The following is a 12,191-nucleotide window of genomic DNA, read 5'->3' on the forward strand; positions in this document are numbered from 1 at the left end:
AGCAGCTCCAGATGTTAATCCAAGGAGAAGCCAGGGAGTTCCCAACGCCCCAGGTGTCCTCAGCCCACGACTGGCTGCTGTGGGAATGCGAAGCCCGGCTCCTTGTCTCAGAGCGGGGCAACCAGGAGGTGTGATGTCCACCCAGGGGTTCCCAGGAGGATCAGGCTGAAGCTGGGACTTGGCCTGAAAGTGTCCCCTCGCATGGCCACCCCCTTCCCCTTCCTGCTCCTCTACTCCTGGTGCCCCTCCATCCAGGGGCCAGACCTTAAAGAGTCACCCGCAAGAGAATCCTGGTCCCAAAGGAGCCTTCTGGGGGACCCGTGCTGAGAGAGGTTGTGGGCATGGCCCGCTGGGGCTCTGCCCGACCCAGGGCTGAGAGATGCAACCTCCCAGCTCTGGGTCCCTGCAGGAAGTGTTGGCAAGCACAGGGCCAGTCCTCCAAAGGCCCAGGTGCAGGGAGCCCAGGCCAAGCAGCCTGTGGAAGAAGCCACATGCTGTGCCACCCCGGGGAACACGACTGCAGGCCACGGCCCTTCCCACCTCCTCCTCCTCCTCCTCCTCCTCCTCCCACCCCGCCCCCGCCCCCGCCCCCACATGGCACAGGGCCCAGAGACACCTCAGACACTTGCTACCCAAAGTGCAAAGGGCATCAGTTGCTCCTCCAAAGCCCCCGCCCAGCAGACCGCGTTGTCCAGCCAGCCCCCGGGCCTCCCTGGGGTGCCCAGCACAAAAGTGCAGACACCCACCGGACCCTCAATCTCAGTTTTCGGATGTTTTTGCCACTCTAAGGACCCGCAGGCCAGCTGGGCCTTCTGGCAGGACAGAGAGCCCCGGAATCCGACGTGGAGAGCTGAGTGTACGTCCCCATGAGGAGGCGGTCCCCACCTCCGCGGCTATCCCCTTGCGGGGAGCGGCAGCCGCGGGGCCTCAGAGAAGACACCAGGCTGGGCCCCCACGGCACAGCGGGAGCACGTCCCCCGCAGGCCACTTAGCGACGGCGGCCAGCCGGCGGACGGTTGGGTTGCGCGAGACGCTGCGGCCGCCCTGCTACCGGGTTCCTGGGAGGGCGTCCTGGAACCAGCGTCCACACCAAGCCCTTGGAAGGCCCAGGCGACAGAGGAGCCCCGTCAGGCAGGGGCCGAGGACGGTGACGGCCCGGGCGGGGAGGAGCGTGTCAGGCAGGGGCAGAGGACGGTGACAGGTGACAGGCCGGGCGGGAAGGAGTCAGTCAGGCAGGGGCCGTGGAGGAGACGGGCTGGGTAAGGGTTAGGGTTAGAGTCAGGGCACAAGTCACAATCGCAAAGACCTGGAAGCCACCCGAGTGCCCATCGACCCACGAGTGGGTAAATAAAATGTGGCGCGTGGACACCACGGAGTGCTATTCGGCTATGAGGAGCAGCGGTGAGAGGGCACCTCTCCTGGTTCTCCTGGCCAGAGCTGGAACCCGTTCCAGTAAGCCAAGTATCCCAAGAATGGACACACGAGCACCACGTGCTCGCGCTCACCAGCAAATGGGTACGAACCGATGGACACCTAAGTGGACACAGAGGAATCACCTTCTTCGGGTGGGTGTCGGGCGGGTGGGGGGAGGGGATGGGCATACACATCCATTAGGAATGGGGTGGGTGCGCACCGACTGGGGGATGGGCGCACTTGAAGCTCTGACCCGAGGGGGGAGGCTGGGAGAGGGCAACGCACCGCACCCGACCTTAACATTGGTGCCCCCACAATATGCTGGAACAACATGAGAGGTAAATGAATAAGAACACGGGGCGGAGGGGGGCACGGGCAACACATGTCACCTTAATACTTGGACTCCCATCATCTGCTTGAAAAGAGAGAGAAAAGAAAATGCAATAATAGAGATAAGAGACACTTTTTAAAAATAATGAATCCGGCCGGGCGCTGTGGCTCACGCCTGTAATCCTAGCTCTTGGGAGGCCGAGGCGGGCGGATTGCTCAAGGTCAGGAGTTCAAAACCAGCCTGAGCAAGAGCGAGACCCCGTCTCTACTATAAATAGAAAGAAATTAATTGGCCAACTGATATATATATAAAAAATTAGCGGGGCATGGTGGCGCATGCCTGCAGTCCCAGCTACCCGGGAGGCTGAGGCAGAAGGATCACTCGAGCCCAGGAGTTTGAAGTTGCTGTGAGCTAGGCTGACGCCACGGCACTCACTCTAGCCTGGGCAACAAACCCAGACTCTGTCTCAAAAAAAAAAAAAAAAAATGAATCCGAAGAGAAAAGTAAAAGGAGGCCTGTGGAGCAGGTCTGGGTGTGACTCCGGATCCCCCAACATCAGGTGCCACCACCAAAGATCCCTACGTGTAGCCCATAGAACCCCAAAAGCAACGGGACGAGTTCTGGTCACATACTCCCTCAAAATGACATCCTGGCCTTCTTCTGGAACTCCCTCCCCTCTCAGACTCTCAAGGTTTCCTCCGGCGTGTCCGTTCCCACAGAGCAGACCTTTGGTCTGAGACCTGACAGTCCAGAAGCCACGCATGCTGCCGCGTGGCGGCGGTGTCACGGCTCGGGACAAGAGGAGGCCCCACGGTGCGGGCTGGGGCGCCAGGCACCGCGGCGGGCGCTGAGGGTGGGGGTCACCCCCACCCCGGGCCGCCCCCGCGCTCCCAGAAACGCGACAGAACCAGAGGCAAAAAAAAAAAAAAAAAAAAAGAAGAAGCCTACGGCACCCGGTATTCCCGGGCGGTCTCCCATCCAAGTTCTAACCAGGCCCGACCCTGCTTAGCTTCCGAGACCAGACGGGATCGGGCGCGTTCGGGGTGGTGTGGCCGTGGACGGTGGAGGGCGCCCCTGCCCCGCTCAAGAAGCCGAGCCTCTCTGCGCTTCCCCGCCGCCTCCTCCCGCCCCAGGCCCCGCGCCGGGCCGGGCCTGTTGAGTTCGCCGGCCGGGTCCGGCGGGCTCCGAGGGACGGGGGTGACAGGCGGGGCGGGCAGGGAGCGGCGGGCCGAGGTTGGGGGCTGTCTCTCTATACACACACACTCACACTCACTCACTCACTCACACTCACACAAGATGCGCCTCCACGGCTGGACCCACCAAGGTGGAGACCTTCCAGCCCCCCTCCTCTCCTCGCCTGGCCTCCTTCACCTCCCCGCCCCCACCCCCAGCGCGCCGCGGCCGCTGACTGCGCACGGGGTGGGCGGGGCGCTCGCCCTTTGACCCCAGCCAGGGGCCGCCCTCCCCCACAACCCCTTTCAGCTGCTCCGCCCACCCTGTGGCCCTGCGGCCGCCTATTCCCCCGGGCCAGGGCTGGGGCACAGCGCACGGGGGAGGGGAGCCAGTGTATGGGGCGTCTCTCTCTCTCTCTCTCTCTCTCTCTCTCTCTCTCTCTCTCTCTCTCCCCCCGGATGTGTCCCATGGGTGGGGTGGGGTGGCGTGGTTTGTGGGGCGCTGAAGAAATCAGTCCCCTCCATCTCCTCCCTCTGGAAAACACCCAAGCCCTTGGAGAACTGCCCGCACCGCTACCGTGGGGGCCGGGACCCTCCTCTGTGTCCTCCTGTGGCCCAGTCCAAGGGGCCTGGGCCTGGCCGGGGCTGCATTGGACCCCAACCACCCTGGCGTGTGGACTCGCTAAAAATCGGCGATTAGATATTGGATTCCAGCGTCATTGAGGTCATTTCACTAATGAGTGCACCGCAAAGAGTTTCCTAATCCATCTGTGAGGGTGGCAACCGAAAGAGAATTTGAAAGCTGACAGAATAGGCGAGGAAAGGCATAGGAGATTTCCACACCCAGTAAGGAAGCCTTTCCCGAAGTGGAAGAAAGAAACGAGCAAACAGAGACACCGGTAGCCCGCCCGGATGAGAGTCTGCCCCTGAGAGAAAGTACCCTGACCAGGTTCACCCGCGGGTGGGTGGGTGGCGAGCTAGCGGCATTCAGAAGAGCGAGGCCCGCAGTCTGTGCAGAAGACACCTGCACTCGGGTGTGTGTGGCGGCACAATTCACAAGCAGCTCCAGATGTTAATCCAAGGAGAAGCCAGGGAGTTCCCAACGCCCCAGGTGTCCTCAGCCCACGACTGGCTGCTGTGGGAATGCGAAGCCCGGCTCCTTGTCTCAGAGCGGGGCAACCAGGAGGTGTGATGTCCACCCAGGGGTTCCCAGGAGGATCAGGCTGAAGCTGGGACTTGGCCTGAAAGTGTCCCCTCGCATGGCCACCCCCTTCCCCTTCCTGCTCCTCTACTCCTGGTGCCCCTCCATCCAGGGGCCAGACCTTAAAGAGTCACCCGCAAGAGAATCCTGGTCCCAAAGGAGCCTTCTGGGGGACCCGTGCTGAGAGAGGTTGTGGGCATGGCCCGCTGGGGCTCTGCCCGACCCAGGGCTGAGAGATGCAACCTCCCAGCTCTGGGTCCCTGCAGGAAGTGTTGGCAAGCACAGGGCCAGTCCTCCAAAGGCCCAGGTGCAGGGAGCCCAGGCCAAGCAGCCTGTGGAAGAAGCCACATGCTGTGCCACCCCGGGGAACACGACTGCAGGCCACGGCCCTTCCCACCTCCTCCTCCTCCTCCTCCTCCTCCTCCCACCCCGCCCCCGCCCCCGCCCCCACATGGCACAGGGCCCAGAGACACCTCAGACACTTGCTACCCAAAGTGCAAAGGGCATCAGTTGCTCCTCCAAAGCCCCCGCCCAGCAGACCGCGTTGTCCAGCCAGCCCCCGGGCCTCCCTGGGGTGCCCAGCACAAAAGTGCAGACACCCACCGGACCCTCAATCTCAGTTTTCGGATGTTTTTGCCACTCTAAGGACCCGCAGGCCAGCTGGGCCTTCTGGCAGGACAGAGAGCCCCGGAATCCGACGTGGAGAGCTGAGTGTACGTCCCCATGAGGAGGCGGTCCCCACCTCCGCGGCTATCCCCTTGCGGGGAGCGGCAGCCGCGGGGCCTCAGAGAAGACACCAGGCTGGGCCCCCACGGCACAGCGGGAGCACGTCCCCCGCAGGCCACTTAGCGACGGCGGCCAGCCGGCGGACGGTTGGGTTGCGCGAGACGCTGCGGCCGCCCTGCTACCGGGTTCCTGGGAGGGCGTCCTGGAACCAGCGTCCACACCAAGCCCTTGGAAGGCCCAGGCGACAGAGGAGCCCCGTCAGGCAGGGGCCGAGGACGGTGACGGCCCGGGCGGGGAGGAGCGTGTCAGGCAGGGGCAGAGGACGGTGACAGGTGACAGGCCGGGCGGGAAGGAGTCAGTCAGGCAGGGGCCGTGGAGGAGACGGGCTGGGTAAGGGTTAGGGTTAGAGTCAGGGCACAAGTCACAATCGCAAAGACCTGGAAGCCACCCGAGTGCCCATCGACCCACGAGTGGGTAAATAAAATGTGGCGCGTGGACACCACGGAGTGCTATTCGGCTATGAGGAGCAGCGGTGAGAGGGCACCTCTCCTGGTTCTCCTGGCCAGAGCTGGAACCCGTTCCAGTAAGCCAAGTATCCCAAGAATGGACACACGAGCACCACGTGCTCGCGCTCACCAGCAAATGGGTACGAACCGATGGACACCTAAGTGGACACAGAGGAATCACCTTCTTCGGGTGGGTGTCGGGCGGGTGGGGGGAGGGGATGGGCATACACATCCATTAGGAATGGGGTGGGTGCGCACCAACTGGGGGATGGGCGCACTTGAAGCTCTGACCCGAGGGGGGAGGCTGGGAGAGGGCAACGCACCGCACCCGACCTTAACATTGGTGCCCCCACAATATGCTGGAACAACATGAGAGGTAAATGAATAAGAACACGGGGGGGAGGGGGGCACGGGCAACACATGTCACCTTAATACTTGGACTCCCATCATCTGCTTGAAAAGAGAGAGAAAAGAAAATGCAATAATAGAGATAAGAGACACTTTTTAAAAATAATGAATCCGGCCGGGCGCTGTGGCTCACGCCTGTAATCCTAGCTCTTGGGAGGCCGAGGCGGGCGGATTGCTCAAGGTCAGGAGTTCAAAACCAGCCTGAGCAAGAGCGAGACCCCGTCTCTACTATAAATAGAAAGAAATTAATTGGCCAACTGATATATATATAAAAAATTAGCGGGGCATGGTGGCGCATGCCTGCAGTCCCAGCTACCCGGGAGGCTGAGGCAGAAGGATCACTCGAGCCCAGGAGTTTGAAGTTGCTGTGAGCTAGGCTGACGCCACGGCACTCACTCTAGCCTGGGCAACAAACCCAGACTCTGTCTCAAAAAAAAAAAAAAAAAATGAATCCGAAGAGAAAAGTAAAAGGAGGCCTGTGGAGCAGGTCTGGGTGTGACTCCGGATCCCCCAACATCAGGTGCCACCACCAAAGATCCCTACGTGTAGCCCATAGAACCCCAAAAGCAACGGGACGAGTTCTGGTCACATACTCCCTCAAAATGACATCCTGGCCTTCTTCTGGAACTCCCTCCCCTCTCAGACTCTCAAGGTTTCCTCCGGCGTGTCCGTTCCCACAGAGCAGACCTTTGGTCTGAGACCTGACAGTCCAGAAGCCACGCATGCTGCCGCGTGGCGGCGGTGTCACGGCTCGGGACAAGAGGAGGCCCCACGGTGCGGGCTGGGGCGCCAGGCACCGCGGCGGGCGCTGAGGGTGGGGGTCACCCCCACCCCGGGCCGCCCCCGCGCTCCCAGAAACGCGACAGAACCAGAGGCAAAAAAAAAAAATAAAAAAAAGAAGAAGCCTACGGCACCCGGTATTCCCGGGCGGTCTCCCATCCAAGTTCTAACCAGGCCCGACCCTGCTTAGCTTCCGAGACCAGACGGGATCGGGCGCGTTCGGGGTGGTGTGGCCGTGGACGGTGGAGGGCGCCCCTGCCCCGCTCAAGAAGCCGAGCCTCTCTGCGCTTCCCCGCCGCCTCCTCCCGCCCCAGGCCCCGCGCCGGGCCGGGCCTGTTGAGTTCGCCGGCCGGGTCCGGCGGGCTCCGAGGGACGGGGGTGACAGGCGGGGCGGGCAGGGAGCGGCGGGCCGAGGTTGGGGGCTGTCTCTCTATACACACACACTCACACTCACTCACTCACTCACACTCACACAAGATGCGCCTCCACGGCTGGACCCACCAAGGTGGAGACCTTCCAGCCCCCCTCCTCTCCTCGCCTGGCCTCCTTCACCTCCCCGCCCCCACCCCCAGCGCGCCGCGGCCGCTGACTGCGCACGGGGTGGGCGGGGCGCTCGCCCTTTGACCCCAGCCAGGGGCCGCCCTCCCCCACAACCCCTTTCAGCTGCTCCGCCCACCCTGTGGCCCTGCGGCCGCCTATTCCCCCGGGCCAGGGCTGGGGCACAGCGCACGGGGGAGGGGAGCCAGTGTATGGGGCGTCTCTCTCTCTCTCTCTCTCTCTCTCTCCCCGGATGTGTCCCATGGGTGGGGTGGGGTGGCGTGGTTTGTGGGGCGCTGAAGAAATCAGTCCCCTCCATCTCCTCCCTCTGGAAAACACCCAAGCCCTTGGAGAACTGCCCGCACCGCTACCGTGGGGGCCGGGACCCTCCTCTGTGTCCTCCTGTGGCCCAGTCCAAGGGGCCTGGGCCTGGCCGGGGCTGCATTGGACCCCAACCACCCTGGCGTGTGGACTCGCTAAAAATCGGCGATTAGATATTGGATTCCAGCGTCATTGAGGTCATTTCACTAATGAGTGCACCGCAAAGAGTTTCCTAATCCATCTGTGAGGGTGGCAACCGAAAGAGAATTTGAAAGCTGACAGAATAGGCGAGGAAAGGCATAGGAGATTTCCACACCCAGTAAGGAAGCCTTTCCCGAAGTGGAAGAAAGAAACGAGCAAACAGAGACACCGGTAGCCCGCCCGGATGAGAGTCTGCCCCTGAGAGAAAGTACCCTGACCAGGTTCACCCGCGGGTGGGTGGGTGGCGAGCTAGCGGCATTCAGAAGAGCGAGGCCCGCAGTCTGTGCAGAAGACACCTGCACTCGGGTGTGTGTGGCGGCACAATTCACAAGCAGCTCCAGATGTTAATCCAAGGAGAAGCCAGGGAGTTCCCAACGCCCCAGGTGTCCTCAGCCCACGACTGGCTGCTGTGGGAATGCGAAGCCCGGCTCCTTGTCTCAGAGCGGGGCAACCAGGAGGTGTGATGTCCACCCAGGGGTTCCCAGGAGGATCAGGCTGAAGCTGGGACTTGGCCTGAAAGTGTCCCCTCGCATGGCCACCCCCTTCCCCTTCCTGCTCCTCTACTCCTGGTGCCCCTCCATCCAGGGGCCAGACCTTAAAGAGTCACCCGCAAGAGAATCCTGGTCCCAAAGGAGCCTTCTGGGGGACCCGTGCTGAGAGAGGTTGTGGGCATGGCCCGCTGGGGCTCTGCCCGACCCAGGGCTGAGAGATGCAACCTCCCAGCTCTGGGTCCCTGCAGGAAGTGTTGGCAAGCACAGGGCCAGTCCTCCAAAGGCCCAGGTGCAGGGAGCCCAGGCCAAGCAGCCTGTGGAAGAAGCCACATGCTGTGCCACCCCGGGGAACACGACTGCAGGCCACGGCCCTTCCCACCTCCTCCTCCTCCTCCTCCCACCCCGCCCCCGCCCCCGCCCCCACATGGCACAGGGCCCAGAGACACCTCAGACACTTGCTACCCAAAGTGCAAAGGGCATCAGTTGCTCCTCCAAAGCCCCTGCCCAGCAGACCGCGTTGTCCAGCCAGCCCCCGGGCCTCCCTGGGGTGCCCAGCACAAAAGTGCAGACACCCACCGGACCCTCAATCTCAGTTTTCGGATGTTTTTGCCACTCTAAGGACCCGCAGGCCAGCTGGGCCTTCTGGCAGGACAGAGAGCCCCGGAATCCGACGTGGAGAGCTGAGTGTACGTCCCCATGAGGAGGCGGTCCCCACCTCCGCGGCTATCCCCTTGCGGGGAGCGGCAGCCGCGGGGCCTCAGAGAAGACACCAGGCTGGGCCCCCACGGCACAGCGGGAGCACGTCCCCCGCAGGCCACTTAGCGACGGCGGCCAGCCGGCGGACGGTTGGGTTGCGCGAGACGCTGCGGCCGCCCTGCTACCGGGTTCCTGGGAGGGCGTCCTGGAACCAGCGTCCACACCAAGCCCTTGGAAGGCCCAGGCGACAGAGGAGCCCCGTCAGGCAGGGGCCGAGGACGGTGACGGCCCGGGCGGGGAGGAGCGTGTCAGGCAGGGGCAGAGGACGGTGACAGGTGACAGGCCGGGCGGGAAGGAGTCAGTCAGGCAGGGGCCGTGGAGGAGACGGGCTGGGTAAGGGTTAGGGTTAGAGTCAGGGCACAAGTCACAATCGCAAAGACCTGGAAGCCACCCGAGTGCCCATCGACCCACGAGTGGGTAAATAAAATGTGGCGCGTGGACACCACGGAGTGCTATTCGGCTATGAGGAGCAGCGGTGAGAGGGCACCTCTCCTGGTTCTCCTGGCCAGAGCTGGAACCCGTTCCAGTAAGCCAAGTATCCCAAGAATGGACACACGAGCACCACGTGCTCGCGCTCACCAGCAAATGGGTACGAACCGATGGACACCTAAGTGGACACAGAGGAATCACCTTCTTCGGGTGGGTGTCGGGCGGGTGGGGGGAGGGGATGGGCATACACATCCATTAGGAATGGGGTGGGTGCGCACCAACTGGGGGATGGGCGCACTTGAAGCTCTGACCCGAGGGGGGAGGCTGGGAGAGGGCAACGCACCGCACCCGACCTTAACATTGGTGCCCCCACAATATGCTGGAACAACATGAGAGGTAAATGAATAAGAACACGGGGGGGAGGGGGGCACGGGCAACACATGTCACCTTAATACTTGGACTCCCATCATCTGCTTGAAAAGAGAGAGAAAAGAAAATGCAATAATAGAGATAAGAGACACTTTTTAAAAATAATGAATCCGGCCGGGCGCTGTGGCTCACGCCTGTAATCCTAGCTCTTGGGAGGCCGAGGCGGGCGGATTGCTCAAGGTCAGGAGTTCAAAACCAGCCTGAGCAAGAGCGAGACCCCGTCTCTACTATAAATAGAAAGAAATTAATTGGCCAACTGATATATATATAAAAAATTAGCGGGGCATGGTGGCGCATGCCTGCAGTCCCAGCTACCCGGGAGGCTGAGGCAGAAGGATCACTCGAGCCCAGGAGTTTGAAGTTGCTGTGAGCTAGGCTGACGCCACGGCACTCACTCTAGCCTGGGCAACAAACCCAGACTCTGTCTCAAAAAAAAAAAAAAAAAATGAATCCGAAGAGAAAAGTAAAAGGAGGCCTGTGGAGCAGGTCTGGGTGTGACTCCGGATCCCCCAACATCAGGTGCCACCACCAAAGATCCCTACGTGTAGCCCATAGAACCCCAAAAGCAACGGGACGAGTTCTGGTCACATACTCCCTCAAAATGACATCCTGGCCTTCTTCTGGAACTCCCTCCCCTCTCAGACTCTCAAGGTTTCCTCCGGCGTGTCCGTTCCCACAGAGCAGACCTTTGGTCTGAGACCTGACAGTCCAGAAGCCACGCATGCTGCCGCGTGGCGGCGGTGTCACGGCTCGGGACAAGAGGAGGCCCCACGGTGCGGGCTGGGGCGCCAGGCACCGCGGCGGGCGCTGAGGGTGGGGGTCACCCCCACCCCGGGCCGCCCCCGCGCTCCCAGAAACGCGACAGAACCAGAGGCAAAAAAAAAAAAAAAAAAAAAGAAGAAGCCTACGGCACCCGGTATTCCCGGGCGGTCTCCCATCCAAGTTCTAACCAGGCCCGACCCTGCTTAGCTTCCGAGACCAGACGGGATCGGGCGCGTTCGGGGTGGTGTGGCCGTGGACGGTGGAGGGCGCCCCTGCCCCGCTCAAGAAGCCGAGCCTCTCTGCGCTTCCCCGCCGCCTCCTCCCGCCCCAGGCCCCGCGCCGGGCCGGGCCTGTTGAGTTCGCCGGCCGGGTCCGGCGGGCTCCGAGGGACGGGGGTGACAGGCGGGGCGGGCAGGGAGCGGCGGGCCGAGGTTGGGGGCTGTCTCTCTATACACACACACTCACACTCACTCACTCACTCACACTCACACAAGATGCGCCTCCACGGCTGGACCCACCAAGGTGGAGACCTTCCAGCCCCCCTCCTCTCCTCGCCTGGCCTCCTTCACCTCCCCGCCCCCACCCCCAGCGCGCCGCGGCCGCTGACTGCGCACGGGGTGGGCGGGGCGCTCGCCCTTTGACCCCAGCCAGGGGCCGCCCTCCCCCACAACCCCTTTCAGCTGCTCCGCCCACCCTGTGGCCCTGCGGCCGCCTATTCCCCCGGGCCAGGGCTGGGGCACAGCGCACGGGGGAGGGGAGCCAGTGTATGGGGCGTCTCTCTCTCTCTCTCTCTCTCTCTCTCTCTCTCTCTCTCTCCCCCCCCCCCCCGGATGTGTCCCATGGGTGGGGTGGGGTGGCGTGGTTTGTGGGGCGCTGAAGAAATCAGTCCCCTCCATCTCCTCCCTCTGGAAAACACCCAAGCCCTTGGAGAACTGCCCGCACCGCTACCGTGGGGGCCGGGACCCTCCTCTGTGTCCTCCTGTGGCCCAGTCCAAGGGGCCTGGGCCTGGCCGGGGCTGCATTGGACCCCAACCACCCTGGCGTGTGGACTCGCTAAAAATCGGCGATTAGATATTGGATTCCAGCGTCATTGAGGTCATTTCACTAATGAGTGCACCGCAAAGAGTTTCCTAATCCATCTGTGAGGGTGGCAACCGAAAGAGAATTTGAAAGCTGACAGAATAGGCGAGGAAAGGCATAGGAGATTTCCACACCCAGTAAGGAAGCCTTTCCCGAAGTGGAAGAAAGAAACGAGCAAACAGAGACACCGGTAGCCCGCCCGGATGAGAGTCTGCCCCTGAGAGAAAGTACCCTGACCAGGTTCACCCGCGGGTGGGTGGGTGGCGAGCTAGCGGCATTCAGAAGAGCGAGGCCCGCAGTCTGTGCAGAAGACACCTGCACTCGGGTGTGTGTGGCGGCACAATTCACAAGCAGCTCCAGATGTTAATCCAAGGAGAAGCCAGGGAGTTCCCAACGCCCCAGGTGTCCTCAGCCCACGACTGGCTGCTGTGGGAATGCGAAGCCCGGCTCCTTGTCTCAGAGCGGGGCAACCAGGAGGTGTGATGTCCACCCAGGGGTTCCCAGGAGGATCAGGCTGAAGCTGGGACTTGGCCTGAAAGTGTCCCCTCGCATGGCCACCCCCTTCCCCTTCCTGCTCCTCTACTCCTGGTGCCCCTCCATCCAGGGGCCAGACCTTAAAGAGTCACCCGCAAGAGAATCCTGGTCCCA

At 62.3% G+C, this 12,191-nt stretch overlaps 3 pseudogenes; all 3 read right to left on the reverse strand.

Moving 5' to 3' along the window:
• Positions 1–2,685: 2,685 nt before the first annotated feature.
• Positions 2,686–2,804, reverse strand: LOC142874454 (uncharacterized; annotated as a pseudogene).
• A 3,855-nt stretch (positions 2,805–6,659) lies between these two features.
• On the reverse strand, positions 6,660–6,778 carry LOC142874455 (uncharacterized; annotated as a pseudogene).
• Positions 6,779–10,602: 3,824 nt separating this feature from the next.
• Positions 10,603–10,721, reverse strand: LOC142874456 (uncharacterized; annotated as a pseudogene).
• Between the last annotated feature and the right edge of the window lie 1,470 nt (positions 10,722–12,191).

Source organism: Microcebus murinus, chromosome 12, assembly GCF_040939455.1.
Source record: "Microcebus murinus isolate Inina chromosome 12, M.murinus_Inina_mat1.0, whole genome shotgun sequence".
NCBI classification, from domain to species: Eukaryota; Metazoa; Chordata; class Mammalia; order Primates; family Cheirogaleidae; genus Microcebus; species Microcebus murinus.